The sequence below is a fragment of the Gymnogyps californianus genome, chromosome 1, assembly GCF_018139145.2.
Source record: "Gymnogyps californianus isolate 813 chromosome 1, ASM1813914v2, whole genome shotgun sequence".
Classification (NCBI taxonomy): Eukaryota; Metazoa; Chordata; class Aves; order Accipitriformes; family Cathartidae; genus Gymnogyps; species Gymnogyps californianus.
This window is the reverse complement of record NC_059471.1, coordinates 76,533,447-76,552,839: the sequence shown is the minus strand read 5'-3', so window position 1 is coordinate 76,552,839 and position 19,393 is coordinate 76,533,447.

The following is a 19,393-nucleotide window of genomic DNA, read 5'->3' as shown; positions in this document are numbered from 1 at the left end:
GTACTGTGTGGCTGACAGGCCATCTTTCCACTCTATGTGATAGAGGTGCTCTCTCTTGCTTTTCCTGGAGATTTTTCCTGTCTCTTACAAATCACAAGAAGGGTAACTGTAGTTCCATCTCCTCCCCATCCCTTAAAAACACCGGTAGCCAGGCAGTTATTGCACTTCCAGAGTGTAGGGGCTATAGGTGTGCCAAGCCTTTTTGTGTAAAACGCAGAAATTCCCTGTACTCCCTCTCACTTAGGTCTGCGCAAAGCCTAAACCCAGACTGAGCTCTCACTTCCAAAGGTTTCTGTATGGAATTAATGTTGCACTGTAATAAGTTGAGCTTGTAGCACCCCAGAAATACATCTGCCCAACTGAGAGGTGCAGCATGTTTGCTATGTGTGACACATGAGCTGCTCTATACAAAGATCTTAGGAACTGAAGCATAGTACAGGTTAGAGTAGGTGGAATATTCAGAACTGTAATACGTATATTGTGTGATGGATTTCCATGGAAAGTATTACCACATGTAGTAGCTGCCCTTAGAAAATAAACACAATAGCTTTTCATTTGCTGGTTATTTTAGCACATGGTCAAAGAGTGAAAAGAATTTAATATCTCTATCACTTAATCTGGAACTCTGACATTTCTATAGCCAATGACAAATGATTTTCCAGGCACATTCCTGAGTTTATTTAAACTGAGAGGTAGCTGTTAGCTTTCTGAAATGTTAGAATGCTTGTCTGAGGAATACAGATACTCCTCTCCTTTAAGTGGCGTTAAGTATGTGAGAGGAGGACGCACAGGGTCCAATACAGATCCCTTTGTGCAATAAACAACTCCCAAGTCATAAATCATCTCTTTATATAAGTATCCAAAAAGTTTTCAGCACGTTTTTGTCTTGACCTTTTAACACAGGCAATAGTACTTCTGCTTGCTAGGCAACTGATTTTTGCTCATCTCTTGAGAGGTTAAAATGAAATAGCAGTGATTTTTTACCACTGCTTCAGAGGACTGCAGAAAGAAAAGATATTTAATCAGACTGCATAGCTTCAGGAAATTACCAACTGCTATTATGAAAATAACTGAAAATATTTCAGAATCCCCCACCGTTACAAATGGAACTGCTTGCCAGTGTATCATTTTAATGATCATTTCGAGAGACAAAGCCTGACAACACATATCATGACAGGGAAATCAGAACTGCATCCAGAGAGAGCAATTTCAGGCAGGAAGCAGTGGGAGAGTTTCACAGTTCCTTTCAGATAAGAAACGTAAGCAACATACAAATGTGGAAAATAAATTAAAATGCAACGTAAAAACTTCTCTCCTAAGTAAGGCAGTGAAGAAAATCCCCCACAAAATGTACCTAAAACTTGCTGTGGACGTGTGTTTTCCCACTGTCATCACTGCAGCTTCCTGTGACTTTGACAATAAAAACCAGAACCGAACACTATTAATGACTTACTTAGTAACACTGAGTGAAGTGACTATGCATGTCTTATAAATATTTGCCTTTTGTCTCTATTAAGACAGATTTTGCTAAGCTGCCAAATTACTGATTGCAGTAGGGAGGGCAGGCTTCTGTTTGACCCCCAAGTAACACAGAGAAAATGAACTTCCTTACATATAAGTAATAATAAAACATTTTAATCCAAAGTTCATACAAAGTCTAATCATATTCCCATCTTCATACAGACTTTGCTTTTGCAGGGTACTGTGCAAGCTTCACTTTCTCAGATGAACTGTGCAAAACTGCATCAGTGTATCTGCCTAACAAATGCTCCCTGAAGAACCGTGAAGATCCTGACCGTGTTTGCACAGGCATCCCGTTAGCTTGCATGCATCGTCTGTGCCCTCCGTGCCCAATTCACGGCCATAACCTGCTTCCTCCCGCTCTCAGCTCGAGCGCTGGGCAGGTTGGTCAAGGCTGCAGAAGCAGACGTCTGGCTCTGGGGGTCTGCGCTGTGGTCTTCCTTCATCAAGACAGCACCCATCACGCACAGTCGTTAGCTACTTGCCCTTCCCTAGCCTGGAAAGGGCGCCTGCGAAGCAAGACGTGCCTTTGAACTGAAGTGAGAAGACGGACAACAAAGTGGAGAGTGTTCCTGGGCTTGCCGAAAACCTTGTACTTACGAAACGGCACAGCCTTGGCGGGCTGAGAGACCTTTAGCAGAGAGGAACTGTGGAACAGGAAATCTGGGCTCATTTCGCTGTGCATGTCAGGCTGCGGCCAAAACCAGAGTAGCTGTGCTAACATGTGAAAAGTCATCTGATAAAAGGCTGCTGCCAAAGAGGCACAACTCGAGGAGGAATAGCCTCAATATGTTCTTTTTCTTGGTTTTGGTTCCAGAAGATGCCTCTGTCTCATGACTGTAATAATACTCAATCATCATGCTATAATTAAGGGCTTTTCATGTAATCATCTGTAGAACTGATTACTTTGGGCTATACCCTGCTCATGCTGAGCTTCCTGGCAAAATTCCCACTGACAACAGTAAGAGAAGGATTGGACCTTTCCTCAGCAGTTTACCACTATTGTTTGACAATACCATGCTTTTCAGACAGTTTGCAGTGGAGATTAAATATTTGGACTCTTAATTCTTGGAATATTAAAATGGTACTGTAGAATAACACGCTCTTTCTCAGAAGCCTGAGTTTGTTGTAATCATTATTGCTTCCAATGAGTACAACACCAAAGCATGGCATGAACAGGTATGAAAAAGATTTTGTCCAAGAGGCTGAAAAGGACAGACTCTTAAGGCATGAAAAATAGGAAGAAAGACGAAAGATTTTATATTGCAGATGATATAGCAACATTCGCTTGCTTTTTCTTACAGTAAAAAATAACCAATTAAGCAATCAAGCCCACTAAAACTTCAGATTTATTAATGATTTTTAAAAAATGTACTTCAACCTTTTTAGCCAAGTTTTGCCATTAACTCTGATGGGACCAGGATGCCCAGGAGATTAGTAGGATCTGAAAAAGCATTGGACATTTATAGGGATAGCCAGAACACACACGATATGAGCTCTGTAAGCTCTTGCTTGTAAAGGTTAAGAGCTTGCTTTTCAAGTATTGAATGTATGTAATTCATTTTGACTTGAGCTGCAGTTCAGGGCATGCAGCAGTGTTAGAGAACAGACCTTCGTTTCCTGTCACAAGGGCCAAGTGTCTCTATATTCGGATATTCTTGCTTTTCATAATTTGCACTGCAGTAGCAATTAAGGGATACCATTATAGACAACGATCCCATTGTACTAGAAATAACAGTTGTTCATTACTCCAGAGGCCTTTGACTCTAAAGCCAAGGCAATTATCGGAGACAGTTTATTGAAAAGAAAAGTGAAGAGCAAATTCCTGCAGTGCCCGTCTTTCGGCACCAAGCGCAGGTGCCTGGATGTGGAGGCTGCTCTGTTGAAATCCTCTGCTTGGCCAGCATGCAGGCAGGCCACTCGAGGCAGTGGCAGAGGTGCCTGAGTGTTGCACAAGGAGACACTGCAGCTTTCCCTCTAGGGACCGTGTAGGTCGGGGCTGGGGAGCCCAGCCAGCTCACGTGGGGGACAGGGCGAGCGCTGGGCTGTGGAACCACGGCTCTCGCTGTTGGGTAAGAGACACGTCATTGCCAAACATTATTTCTCCCTCCTTCTGGCAAAGCTTTTGATGCAGTTCCCTGTCAGAAGGAGAACAGCAGAATATTCTGTGCTGCAGCTTGAGTTTTCAATGAACTGGGCATTCCTGAGCGTGTTCAGGAGAGCTGGTCGCCTCCTCGTCCAGCTGAGGCATCTCCCGTGAGGGCGTCACAGAAGACATCTTACCCGAGTACCCGGTTTCCAGCCATGAAGAAGCAGATGAAAGGGTTACAGAGATGGGTCAGTGTAGGAGCACTTCTCTACCTCCCAGTGTAAGCATTGCCTTTATGGGTAGATAACATGGGTGCACCTATGTTACCCTACGCTGTGCTGTGCTGTAGGGCTACAATGTTTCCATAGCGTCTTAACCACATTTCTTAAGGATTATGCTTCACAAATACTTTCAAAAAGGTCCACTCTTAACTAATAGTTGCAGGAATATTCCAAATGTGGTGGATGGCACGTGGATTTTTAGGGCTATGTCTGCACTAGCTCAGCAGAAGCAGACTGGAGGAAAAAGGAGCTGGTACTCCAGACGGTTTTACTTTGCACCAGGTCCAGTTTGATGGCACGGCCTGAACACCTGCACGCCCTAGGAGTGTCTCATGGAAGGCCTCTTCTGCTGTAGCCCAGACGGCTCCAAGGTGCAAGCCAGGCAGGCTGCTGGGACAGACAGGAGCGCTGCCTCAAGATGAGCACTCCTTGATCTGAACTAAAAGACTCGTGACAGTGCACCACCCGCTACCTGCACTCCCACGTGCACGAATTGTGTTGTCAGAAAGACACTGAAAATCTGGTTTCACGCATGGCGCTTCAGCTGGTCTATCTCTTCTGTGAGCTGATGCACTGAGCCATTTTTCAAGAGGCACAACAGTCTGAAGCACAGTGTAAGACCCAGGGCTACACTGCTTCTAATCCTAGCTCTCCCCTTAAATGCACACCTCTCTTTGTCCATCATTTTATCTGCTTACTCGCCTCGCTTGGATTTTATGAAGATTCAATTTTGCACATTAGTCCAGAGATGTGAAGGTTTCCATAGAACTAGGCACTGTAAAAAAAAAAAAAAATCCAAATACAGTAATAATGTCATCATACTAATGTAAAGGAAGAAAGAAAGGAAGGAAGGGAGAAGGAAAGACAAACCACATGATCAGGATATTGTCAAAGAGAAGAAGTGCTGAAAGGTCTCAAAACTTAGCTAGTGAAACAGTAATTTTTTTTTTCAAAATGCAAACATGTCCACAGTACTGAAAATCTCACTCCAACATCCTTGTTCAACATCAAAATATTCTGCTTTGTGAATTGGAAGTGTTTAATTTTCCTGTTCCTTTCATGTTGACTTTGTAATCATATTGGAATACCAAATTGAATATTACAATATGTTCCTACTAGATGCTGCAGATATTGATATATGTAGGACAGTGTTTTGACAGTATCTATATTTAAGACCGAAGAACCATAATTTTTAAAAATTTTTCTCTGACGAATTTGAATTTTTTTATTCTGATTCAGCATGAAAACAAATGTTGAAATGTTAGCATTTCCCTGAGTGTGGAAATTCTTACCAGCTGTAATTATAATTATCCTAAATAATTTTGTTTCTGAAGCCAAATAGAGCAATGGCAGCTAGAATATGCAAGCCTACATATTGTAGTCTATTGATATTCGCAGCTTATGCTTTTCATTTGAGCAATTTTCCTTAATTTTTATTTTCTTCTTGTGTATGCGACTTATGCAAGACACATTTATTCTAAAATAGCTTTCAGTCATTTAAATCTTTTGCTCCGTTGTTTCTAACATCAGACATCTCAGCACTGGGATCTTAGCAAAGCATAAAATGTCTCTAATTTTATAAACTAACATTTGTTTGACCTGTTCCCTTCTTGGTTAGGTTATGAGAGTAGAGAAAAATAGACTATTGATATTAAAAGAAAAATATGTATGGAAAGTTTAAGATTTTTCCAGTAAACCATTCAAGTATGAGCTCAAATCTTTTTTTGTATACAAAACTCTTTTTTCTTCAGTATTGCCTCTCTTTGTATGACTATGTCTAGAGATATTCACATCCCCAGGTGAGAGCTGAGAGGATTTAAGGGGAAGAACACGCCATCTGGAACATTTTATTCAGTTTAGACATTTACAACGTGATTTAGCCGTACCCGCCAACTCCGCAGCTTGGCTTGGGCTATGCAAGTCGACTGGCGTTTTTCTAGCTGCTGTCCCATGGGATTTACAGTTCTGCAGGCCAAATCTGCCTTCCACTTACACCTCTGCAAGCCCACCGACAGTTAATGGCGTTGTACGAGGGTAATTGAGGATATCATTTGGCCTGCAGTTATGTGGAATCATGTGATACTTTTATTTCAATTTTTTTTCCTAGGGTCACTTTCTGGAGCAAAACCACAGCTTAATTACAGGGGCGCTGTGGTCAGTAAATAAATCTGAGACTCAAAGGTGGTGTCGCAGAGATGAGTGATAAAGCAGAACAATCCCAGCTTGGAGGAGATATCGTCTACAGCATTTACATTTTAGTTACCGCTGCTTTTTTTTGGTTTTGGGAAGCCTGCCCCAAAAGCAGGCTGGCCGCTCTGAGGGCTGAAAAGGCCCCCAAGGATTTAGAAGATGGAGGATCGGCTCCCAGGTTGCTCAAAGAGACCACTGGAGAGAAACAAGGCCTTTTCGTTACAATCAATGGCGAGAAACATTTTTGTGTTGGAAGGTGATTTTGGCTGCTGTTTTGTTTTCCGTTTGTCATCTGTTGTTACAGACCTGAAAGGGTGCTGGGTATTTTCAGCCACCCCTCCCTCCCCAGCCTCCCTTTTTCAATATTCTTGAATATTCTGCCCGGCTCTGCCCCTTCTTTTCATTCTGCAGTTGGGTGTCGTGTCAAAAGAGAACCAAAGCATACTGAGATGTGTTTCACAGACTTGTTGGGCTTCGAGTCTTGCCCTTCATGGGTTACCAGAGAAAATTCTCAGCCTGAGCATTATATGTACTTCTTGTAAAGATATTAACAGCTGCAAATTAGCTTTTGACAGAAGGTTTGCAGCCCGGCCACAGCACCCAGACTTTGATGGAAATAGTTGGCAGTATGGGCCATGAGACCGTGCAGCCTCTCTCTCCTTCCTTGAGCTGGACTCTATCCACTGCTGGGGTTTTGCCACTCTGTGACACAGAAAATGACAGGTGAAGTTGAAACTTCATTTTAAGCCTTTAACTTCTCATGTCACTTGACTATACCCTCTAATGAAAGTGATTTATGATACTGGCTTTGCCCTCCTTGCTCTGCTAGGAGACGAAGCAATACCTGACAGAGGTATCCATCTTCATTGCTGCTATTTTGATTGGAATTGGTGGGTGCTAAAAATGCAGAAGACAGTAATGGTGCCTTTTGGAATATTAGGAGGTGAAGAAATACACTTGAGGAACTGGCAGATTATCAGAGGTGGGGCGGGGAACAAAATCAGAAAAAAAAAAAATCTCTGTTAGGAAACCAATGTTTGTTTGCTGTGACTGTACTAATTAGTCCGTAGGGTTTTTGTCATGTAATTGTCACTAATCTTAATATATATATTTCTTTCTAGATGCATAGTAGGGCTTATTTCTTAGATTTGAGTATTTTCAATGTGTTTATTCTGTCAGCAAATAAAAAAGGACACTGACAAATAGGCCAAGCCTAAAATTTTGCAAATCCCCTAAATATCACAAAATTACTACGGGAGGATTTCTTCTGCTTTCCAGACTGCCAGTGACACTGCTGGAGCTGGCTGGCAATTGGGAGTGCTTGGTATTCTGGTAGTGACCCTCCTCCCTCCCCAGCCAGCTCCTCGGAAGTGTCCCTGCACGGAGACGTGAGAGCACAGGTTTGGGTTCCTCTGTAGGGATATCAGAAGCAGCAGCCTTACACTTGAAGTGCAGGTACAAGGCAAAGAAGAAAGATAAACAAGAGCTTTGCAGAGAGTGGATTGAAGCAAGGAAACAATATAATAAATAAATGACTAGGTAGATGAGGTGCCACGCTTTTTTCTCATTTCCAAGCTCTGCCTAGGAAGGCTGGTAAATAAAACCAGTCAATCCGTGGAGCGATTCCTAGACAAGAAAATGAGTTAATGCGCAGCAGAGAGTGGAGCTGATGGAAGGAGGCTGTGTGCACCATCACTACCTGCTCACTCGTTTTCCCCTGAAACAAATATTTCCCATCATCATTAATGATAATTTCTGGAGACGCTGGACAGAGGTGATTAAATCACTCCATACTTCAGATGCACGTGGGTTTTAGTCACTAATAATCTGGATTAGTTTTTGATTAATGGCTACAAGTTATCAAGAAATGTATCTTCAGGGTAGTGAAACCTATTCTCCTCTCTCTTGTAAATGTGGAATAAACTTGAAGTCAGTAGTGTGCCACTGATGCGTAGCAAGCTTAATTGAAGGTAAAATTATTTCTATTTGCAGGCACAATGCTAATACTGAAAGAAGAGCAAAGTTCCCCTTTGTGCAGGAGGCTTGAATGCAGCAAAAAATCACCTCCCGAGCACTCAAAATGATGTACTTCTTGGCCTTCTCTAAAGGGGTGAATGAATTTCATTCAAAGGACACAATCCAACCACATATAAAAACATCCAGTTGGTTGGCTTTTCTACTGGAATCATTGTAGTGTGTATAAATGGAAACTAGGTGGTCTTGGAGCAAAAAAAAACCCAAGCTAAAGTATATGTACTAAGTAGGACCATCATCCAGTGCAATGATCAGAAAAATGGCTTGAGGTTATTAAGGGAAAAATCATTGAAACTATCAGCCTAGTGCATAGCAAAAAAAGCAAACAAGATAACAGATTGCAATAGATTGCTTTATGTAAGCAAGAAAATACCAGAGAGCACGTCTGATTCTTGGTATATGGAAAAATGTATTTTTCTGGGAAAAAAACTGAAGCATCTGTACACTCAACAGGTGTGTTCATTTTCACATATGATATAGTTTGCAGCTTGTATATCAATGCGTACATCAAGTGTTTGCTTTTAGAAAATTATATTGATTGATTTTTTATCTTTTTAGAAAAACCATTACAATACATACTATGAGCATACGGAATGACACAGCAAAACCAAGAGAGAAGTAATCAGCATGGTTTCCCCCCCAGCAGGAATAAATCGTTATAACTATAAATCAAACAAGTTATTACAGGGCTCAAACAGCCCTGAAAATTCCAAGTAGCAGCAGCTGATAATTAAAGAGGAAAAGTTGAGACCAAGCCGCCTATTTAAAATGTTTCAAGAACTCATTGCAAATACCTTTATTTTCTTTCTTTTTTCCCTCTCTCACTCCCTCTCTCAAGTGGCAAAAAATAGTAATCGGAAAAAGAAAGTGCAGAAAAAATTTTACTTACAAATTATCCTTAGCAGCATAGCGGCCTAATTGGTGAAGGGGTGATGCGGTCCCGGAGCATGGCTGGAGAATGGCACAGATGGAGAACTGTTGTGTGCTGATGAGAGAGCAGATGCTATCGAAGGCATTTTGTGGCATTAGATTAAGGTTCTGGCTCGTCTCCATCGGCAGTACCGATGTCGTTGCTCTCAGCATGTGAAGAGATTTCACCCTCTAAAGCCAGGGCTGGATGGCTGTAATGAGGTGCGCCAGTGCTGGAGACATCCAAGAGAGCCTGGGAGCAGAATTTTAGGAAAACATCTAGTGCAGTTGTCATCTGTATTTTCGTATGATCTCGCAGTTAAAAATAGGGAAGAGCGCGGCACGGTATGACTAGCCAATTCTGTGCAGGCCTTAACAAGAACATCTCTTGTCCGTGGTTCGCTTCATACTCATACTTTAATCTCTGCCTACTTTACACTTGCAGTTTCGCACTGTAAATATATGAAATATACTTTTTTTACCAACACCTCTTTCCGTGTATCAGTCTCAGTTACTTTAATAGACACTCCATAGTACGCTTTGAACAGGAGGTGTCTAAATAAAAGTTAACAGATTGTGTTGTATCGTGAACTCCCTCTGAAGAGACATAAAAGATCTTTTACAGCAAACAGGAAATGAGTAAGACAAAAAAGCAGTATATAAAATAATAAGTGGTTTAAAGATAGACTGGGAATTTTGCTTTCCTGCCTCATAGTACAGAAATAAAGGGCTATGCAATGAAATTAGAAGGTGGTAAATTATAAAACATTAAAATATTTTGTGACACAATGTATATAATCATATACATGAAACGCAGCACAACTAGAAGAGACTTAATAAAATTCAAAAATAATTTGGAGAATCATCTACATATCAAATATATCTAAAGAGACAATTAATGGCACAAGACAAAAAATGGATATGAATTCTTCAGAATTTTAGTCAAACAACCATTACTAAGTATCAGCGTAATGGTGCAGATGAGAAGGAAAGTGGAGATTACCGTGTAGGAGGTTGTCTGCTGAGAAGATTTTAAACTTCCCTCTGAGATACCTGGTCCTGGTCATTTTAACAGATATATACAAATCTGTGCTGATCTTCCATCTCATCCAATGTAGCTGTTCAGTGCTTGATCCCATCCCTGAACTACAGATCACACATTCATCCATATGCATTTCTGAAGCTGAGTAAAATTTTCTTTCATAACATCATGATTTAAATTAACCTTTTGATTAGAGCAGGAACAGTTAATAATTAAATAGAGGGAAAAACTAAACCTGCAGGTAAAAAAAGCCATTTCTTTGGGCCTGACTACAGGCAAATTTATGCCCTTTTCTGTAAATAAACTGTATTTTGATTAAGTAGTCAAGTTCTCTTTCGGTTTCGTACTCTCCCTATTTAATCAACAACAGCAAGAGAGATAGAATCAGATCCTTGATTGCTATTGATGGCTTATTGTAAACAGTTGGTTGCAAGACAATGCAAAACAAGGGCATGATTGATATTGTGACAAACAAAAAACAAGAAAAGCCAGATGCAAAATGTAGTTTTTACCTTGATTCCTCCTTGAAAAAAAAATATTTAAACACAGTGAATTGGCTGTTAATAATCTCATTATTAGGCAGCAAAACCCCAATAAAAGACAGGCTGGCCACAAGTGAGATGGGTGCAAGACCCAACATGTGAGCTGCAGGAAACCCCCTTGTTTTGCAATTAGAAACCGAGCCAGTGAAATCATGAGCATAAAGCCACTCATCCTGTATGTAATGTATGGTTTTGGTTACTTGCTTTTCTTTAATCTAGAACAGTAGTAAAGGCTCCTGGGCTTACACTTCTGATAGATAAAAACCTGTTTGCTAAGGCTTGCAACTTGAACATGTGGTTACCAGGAGAATTTGCTCTCCACCTATAATTTTTGTGTAACGTGCATGTTATAGCCAATATATCTCTTGTATTCAAAGTAGTAATGATGCTGTAATGTGATTTATGTAGAAAAAGATCTCTACTCTTTTGAGGAAAGACGTAACAGCGTAAACCAACCCCTTTAAACGCTTCCCTATTAAGTGCTGGGTGCAGGAAATGCCATTGCCCTTCCACATGCTTAATAAAATTTCAAAATGTTATTTTATCTGTCTGTACACATAAATGTGCATATACGTTTACAATATATATGTATATTCTGTTTTTTATTATGAGAAGTTGTCTAAACTCACTTTAGTAATCTAGACCTTAGATGAATCTGCTTTGAAGTGAAGTCAGGGGGTAGGAAAACATCTTCTAGCTGGGATTGTGGAATAAAATGTTCTGCAGTGCTAAAGCAGCTTATCCTAAATTTATCAATTAACAGTCAGAGTGACATGTAGTGGATCACTGCGTGATGGTCTTTTGCAAGTTTCTAGGAAAAAAACAGCCTAGTTTTAAGAAATAGCTTTAAAAATTGCAACTCTTCACTTGAATTATTGGTTGGTTTGGATTAAGGCCTTTTACTAGATGAAAAATACTTATAAAACAGTCTTAAATCTTAGTTTTAAAAGCTTCTTATGCATGTGAACTACCTATGTCATTGTATAATGTCATGCTGGTACTTAAAAGCATATTCTTACACCCCTCCCCCCCCGCCCCCCCCCCAAACCTAGAAACTAAAAATATATCTAATATATATACAAGCAGTGATAGCTGAGTCCTTTATGTTATGCTTATTACCATTAAATACTGAATGTAAATGCTGATATTACTGAAACAGCAGCAGCAGATTAGAAAACAATACAAACCCAAGACTAATCCAGGATCTGAAATGCACTGTTTCTAACCACTGTGCCTCGTGAGAATCCGAATGTTATCTATCTGGCTCGAGCAAGCTCGGCTCTCAGGGCAGCCGGAGGACTGAGAAATACCCACTTTGTTACGTATTTGAGAGTCTCTAGTGAAAGATTTTTAAAAATGGCTGATCTTTCATTCTGCACTGTCTCAGCAGACTGGGATGTGATGATGATGTTGAATTAAACTGCTGTCTTAATAGACTTGGAAATTAAACTATCATAAGTAACGTATTATGTATAATCAAAATAGTTTATTACCTCTGAAAAATATGAAGGCTAATATCATATGTATAATCTGAATCAGACATCTTTAGATAATTCTGAAAGTGTATGCCTAACAACTGTCAGGATGAGCCCTTGGCTTTCTCCAGCCTTTAAATTATTTTTATCAGCAGAATGAATTGTCTTTGATAATTTCTAGTGCATATATTCTAGGGGGTTAAACTACAATTCTGGAACATTTTATGCTTCCTCACAGACAAGTGTTAGAGGAGGAAGTGTAAGGTCTGAGCCTGGCTGAATCTTCTCTGCAGTTGTTCTTAAGGCAATTGAGCACTGATCACACTATGATTTGCTTTTATACTGACAAAAATGAGATGAAGAATGAAAAATAAAGCTCAGTGTTTACAGAGACTTGGATCACCCCAAGGACAAGGAATGAGAAACGTTTTTTCAGATGTCTCCTCTTACCTTCTCTATGTCACATGTGAATTTGTCCTCAAGAATAAATAGCAGGACCTCTTTATTCTGTTGTTTAACTTTTCCCTTTAAATTTAAAATGTTGAGTCTGTTCATTTCTTGGCCTTGCTAGGTTTTTAGACAGTTGCTTTGTGCTTAGTAAATTAATGTAAAGCTACAGAATAGCCAAAATCCAAACCATTACTGCACAAGCCAAACATAAACAAGTTATATAACGCTGCAATCATTCATTTATTAAAGTGGAAAATTCAAGGCGTATGTAATCTTTTTGGACAACTGACAGGCAGGTGTGATCAAGAGAATGGGGAATCCAGTGATTGTAGGCAGATAGAGAGACAGGTTTGTCCAGGTGATTAGAAAGTAAAGTGCGATGGAATTGGGAAAAACAGGAGAGAGCATTGGCTGTCCCAGGACAAGGAGAAGTAACAGTGCAGAGACCGCTGAGGGGTTTAGAGGAACCAGCTGCAGCAGTAATAAGTGTCTAGGGAGATTCAGGAGCCAGGACCCATTGACAAAGCGGAGTGCAAAGCAGCTGTGCCAGAAAAGCAATAAAAAGAAGTGCAGAGTGGGCTTAAAGAAGTGCCGGACCCTCTCCGATTCTCAATAATCTCCCAGTATATTCGACATAGAAGGGAGAAAGGTAACACCGGGCTTCAGGCACCTCCCAGCTCAGGTCACTGTACGCATCCCTCCTGTTTGTGGTCCACCTTCCCGCACACCCCACGAGCACACCTCTGCCTGGGGCCAGGGTGGGGCAGCTGGCCCCAGCCCTGTTGCAGGATGGATGGTTTTACTGCACCGGGCTTTTCAGCTCCACTTGCTTTCAGATGTCCTGACCCTACAGATCAGAAAATTGCCCATCTTCATCGTTCCTGCTGCATGCCATGATCTGGGTTAGCAGTGAGCTGGACCATTTTTCAGCAAAGCTAAACCAAAGCCAACCCACCTCTAGCCGTTCTCACACCTCCTATTTTCTGTCATCTGCATGCCTTCCTTTGCTCAGCATTTGCATTGTGTTTTGGCCTGATCATCTTCCCTCCAGCTTGTTCTACGCATCTCTTTACCCATCACTGCGTTTGCTCTCTCATGTGCCGCAGCCTAGAGACAGGCAGTCGGAAACACCCTAGCCAGTCTTTAACAACAACAAAAATAAGAGATACTCTTCCCATGTTGAAGTCGCAGAGCGCTGCGGGCAGGACCTGCCCCCAAGGAGCCCAGGAAATCTGTGCAGTTAAGTACAAAAGCAGTGTGAGTCCTAAAGACAACACGTATGAGCTCCAATCTAAGAAGTCAATTGGCGAAACAGGAATACATGAGGAAAAGTATCTTCACACTGGTGTGAGGCACACACAGACAGACCGGGGCACAAAGCCAGGTCACTTCAAGCTGTATGTAAAAGTTCACAACAGGTAAGAATTGCCCTCTTTAGGCAGCAGAAGATGCCTCGCCTGACTGTCTAGAACATCAGCCACAGCCCTGACTACATGCGCATTTCTGTGTGGCACAGTCCTTGCCACTTTGGCCATTTCTGTACTGCTCTGAAGATCTTGACATCCACACTCCATCTCCCAGCTTCCTTGACCTGGCCACCCACCCGTCATCGGTGTGAGGACGCCCTGCTTGTGGCGTGGAGTCACCTGCTTATCTATAATGGGTGGGACCTAACGCAGCCAGCATGCCCAAAACCAAGGCTCCCACGTCTTTGCGGGATTCGGTCCCACCGCTTCCCAAGGCTGGCTGGCCGGCTGCAACAGCGGCGAGTGCAGTCTTCAGGGAGGTGCCCGCAGACAGCATGGATGAGACCAATGAACTCTGCTACAGAACCTTCAATACTAACAGTAGTGGTGTTGTCATAGCCCCATTTGGCTAAGGGGACAGGCAGGGTTACGTGTGCCTGAAAGCTTGTCTGCTATGTTCTCCCCACAAACCTTGCCTTGCGTAATATTGTTGTACATGGTACTCAAGTATTCTTGCAAGCAGATGCAACAAAAATACAGGTGCAGATCAACTCGTGATACCCAGTTCGTGAGGGGTGATTCTGCTTTTTTATTTCCGTCACATTAGAATGGTGCTAACCAAGTGTCTGATGAAAGACGTTGTCGTGGTTTAACCCCAGCCAGCAGCTAAGCACCACGCAGCTGCTCCCTCACTCCCCCCCCGGTCCCAGTGGGATGGGGAGGAGAATCGGGAAAAAAGGTAAAACTCGTTGGTTGAGATAAGAATGGTTTAATAACTAAAGTAAAATACTAACAATAATAATAATGAAATAATAATAATAATAATAATAGTAATGAAAAGGAATATAACAAAAAAAAAGGGGAAAAAAGGAAAAAAACACCAAACAGCAATGCACAATGCAGTTGCTCACCACCCGCTGACCAATGCCAGAGCCGCGATCCGCCCCTCCCAGCCAACTCCCCCCTGTTTATATACTGGGCATGACGTCCTATGGTATGGAATACCCCTTTGGCTAGTTGGGGTCAGCTGTCCCAGCTCTGCTCCCTCCCAGCTTCTTGCACACCTGCTTGCTGGCAGAGCACGGGAAACTGAAAAAATCATTAAGATAAGTGCTACTTAGCAACAACTAAAACATCAGAGTGTTATCAACATTATTCTCACACTAAATCCAAAACACAGCACTGTACCAGCTACTAAGAAGAGAATTACCTCCATCCCAGCTGAAAGTGGGACAGACGTGTTTATCTTACAGTATTGCTAAGGAAGAGATCCAAGACACATGGAGGACCTGGTGTCATGGAAAACTCTTGCTTTGGACCATAATCATCTTGGCTGTTTGCTGAACCCTAACAAAATCCTCTTAGCTATGGGTTGGGCAGTGTTGCACAGGGTATGCCACAGGTGCTTGCAGACATCACTATACAAACACTGAAATAACCACACGGCAATTATTGACACTAGATATTTTTTAACACAAATGAACTAATGGTCAACAAATCCATTTCTGTAGTGGGCATAATTAATCTTTTTTTTCCATAGCATTATTTTATCAGTGTTGGAATATTGCCAGTCCACTTCGCTTGTTTAAATCTGTCTGAAATTCCTGTGCTACTCTCCCACCTTGACTAATAGAAATAACACTGTGCCATTTTGGTGCAACAGCTTTTGCCTTACTCCATCCAAGACATTAAGGAATGTATTAGCCAGGGTTGGATGCAGTATGGAAGCTTCACACCCTACTCTTATTTTGTTCTGATTTCCCGATGAGAGTCAATCACTTCGTTTCACTCTCATTTTAGTGTGGGGTTTTGTTTCTTTTCTTCTGTTTTGTAAATATGCTGTGTCTTATCCTCCAGTTGCTTAGCATCCCTCGTGCGCAGGATCTTGCCAAAGGGCTTTTGAAACTTCATGTATGTTAATCAATCAGTTTATCTACTTACGGACGTTTTCAAATAAAGTCCCGGAACTATGTGAGAACTGATTTCCCACTGCTGAAATAATGCTGGTTAGTCCTTGCTACATGTAGAATTTCCAGATGTTTTGTTATTCTTCCAGCCAATTCACCAAGTCAAGTTGCTGAGTACAGTTTGTAGGCTGCTAATACCCCTACTCAATTCTAAATAGATTTACTATTTTTAAGTGTTTTATGACAGAAGTTGTTTTTAACAAAAGCTTGTGTATTTTTGTTAGCAGCTCACCTGCTTTATACTTACCTTCCTGCAGAAGTTTTGTACGTAAACACACATGTTTGGAGATTTTATTTTTTATTTTTGTTATTGCTTTTTTCTGCATGCTGCCTTCTGACTCTTTGGTCTCTGAGTCTTGACTAAACTGCAGGGGGGATGCTCAGATCTTACCTGATACGGAGTAGGGGTATACTGGGGGGGGGGATGCAAACCCAGCCCCAACTACTCATGCTCCAGGCTTTCCAGACCAGATACACCCTGAAAGTGTGACATACGCTGAATACTCAGATGCACAAATACAATAGTTGCTGCAGGGACGGTTGCTTTAAAAAAACTCAGCGACAGTAATAAGCACACTATGCTTCTTGCATAATAGCTGAGTGGTTTGAGCATTTGGTTGAAGAGGGGAAGTTGTCCCTATTCCAGGACTGTGTTTGCACTTATTAGTCCGTATTTCGTCCTGTTCCCTAGTCTAAAAAGCGCAGGCTCTTCAGGGAATATGGACTGGAACTCTGTCCCCTCATTCCCATGAACTTAAGTGCTAGGTTAAAAAAACCTCAGATTTCTTTTCTTTACTGTGTTCCTGGGCTTCACATCCTTACGACTACAGCCACACCGCCAAGGGTCAGTTTTTCCCAATGAGACTATTTTCTTGAAAAGTGAAATATCTGAAAAAGACTGAGAGGGATCAAAAGTCGTCCCCCTTCATGGGCAAATGCTGTAGCACTGGTTCTGTTACACAGAAGGTCGATCTTAAACCCATCTACTATACCTCCCTCAGCATTACTAAAGAAAAATAAATGTGTCCCATCAGATGATTGCTCACAGCAGAGAAGCCTGCTCTCAGTCCCCGGGACTTCCGACTGCATAGCTTGCAGACACCTCTCCCCTTGGCAAAGTTACTTTCCCCTTCCAGGTAACTGACCCTCCCCAAGCTACTGTGGAGGGTGCCTAAGAGCTTACTGCTCCGTATGGTCCTGCTATGCTGAAGTGCCCAATATTAGGGCGAGACGATGGCTAGTTTGGGGGTACCTAAAATGACCCTTTTTTTGCATAGAGGGAGGGGAAAAAAGCATATGCAGCCTGTCAAAATTGTCTGCAGGTGCTCAAAACCCCACATGAATTCCAGACGCAATCCCAACCGAATGTTTCCCAGCGCTGCCTAATCTTGTGCGCACCTCCCTACTGAACCTGAAAGCTCCTCGGGCATTTAACTTTATTCACCCACACACGTTAAGGAGATCCTGTTTTGGGAAGATAGGCACTTATCTCTTGCCTCAAGTCCCACTGCAATCCAGCTTAGGAAAACAGGCATTTAAATCCCTTTTAGAAGCCTGAAAAATTAGCAGCAGTCAGAATTATGTCTGGCTTCTTCCGGCGTGGGCCATCAGCTTCGACATACGTGCGAAACGCAGAGAGCACGTCTCAAGCTAAGCACGGGAGTGGAAGCGTACATTTTACCGTTTGAGAAGGATTGATGTGACACCGTCGACATCTTACGAGACTGCCCCAACTATTACGCCATGCTTGGGCAAAAAGCATCGACCTCTCCTACTGAACTTGAACCACCGCGTGGTGGATACAAGGAGTTGTTGGCTCCAGTTCTCATTTCAAGGTGAGCAAAACCAAGCGGAGCAAACTCACATACCTGGAAAAGATGTGTTGTACAGGAGATGATTGTCATGGAACAAACAAGAAAAATAGGGCAGAACCTCATAACCCTCCACCCCGTGCCAAAGAGTGTCTGAACTGCTAGGCTGACCTTGGGTTTGCTTTTGTCTGTTCTGATGTGGCCCCGTGCCTCGCGCATTCCTGGCTGCACAGGCTCTCAGCTGCAACACCTACCATCCATGCTACCTGATGATTGCTGATTATGCCATTCTGCTGGGAAGTTTGAGCTCAGGGCTTAATTAGAGTCTAGAAACATCACCCACTTCCTTTCTTACGGCTTCATGCATCTTTATGCAAAATGTGGGTGGAAGCACTGTGATCACATACTGCTTCATTAGTGCCAGTCCTGCAGGAGGGACAGATAGGCTGGAGCATGTGCAGATGGAGCATTACTAGTGTTCCCGATGACTTTCCAAGAGGATATCTGTGCTCTAACCGCAGGCTGGCTTTGCCCACTGGCGCCGTGAGTTCACTTGCAGTCGGTGGAAAGAAGGAAGCACTGTAAGCACCTCAAAGGAAGCAGTCATCTTCTGCAGGTCTTCAGAAGTGCCTCTCTCTGTCCGCTGCCTGTACAGCAAAGCTGAGGCAATTAGATTGCTCCTTTCGTCCCTTCCAGGGCTCAGACACCTAAAATTTCATTGAGGTAATAACATCTCAGTGAGGTATCTAAAGTAGATGGACGAGATTCCAGCCCGGATACACAAGACTTCGCAGTTAAAGATTGCGAGAAAAAAAACCAAAGTATCAATAAGAAGTAAAGATGGTGACTATTGAAAACCAAGGAAAAGGAAGTATCAATTAAAATTAGGATGTATTATAAGACAGTATTTGAAAAGAATCGAAGACCTACAGCATTTTGTTAATATTTTAATTTCTCCTCCGTGCCCCATCAGCCTTTAGAAAAAATAATTTAATATAGTGTTGAAACAAATTTTCCTCATCCTCTGAAGCTGTACTCATGAACCATGGCAGGTTGCAAATAATCTTAACACCCTGAGAAAAAGTAATGGGACCAGTAAGACCGTAACGTTAACCCATCGGTTGTTCCCCACTTCGTCTAACTCTTTGGATAGCATTGTCTGAAAAAAGACAGAGGAGTATTTATTTCCATAGCTTGAATAAGCATCGATTGATTCTATTATACTAGAAAACCTGAGAAAGCATGGTATATTTATATACAGATCATGTAAATAGACTGTAGGCAAGTTTCACAGTTTAATGTTGCAGAGGGCTTTCATTAATGCTGTAGTTCTGAGAAAAGGATATAAAGCAACATAAAGGAGTTGAGATTTCATTTTTACTGAGATAAGTTGAAAGAATAATTCACCTTTACTAAGTATCAGTTTCTTCTTTCACATCTTTTTATGTGATGCTCTTTCTACCACTCCATGCACAGCTGAGAACAACATACATTAAGAATGCATCCTTCATTGATGTGACTTCATGTTGTTCTGTTTATTGTTTATGTTTGCATAATTCCATGTGTTAATAAAAAAAAATAATTCACCAGAGATACATAAAATTAAGTGGTTGGTT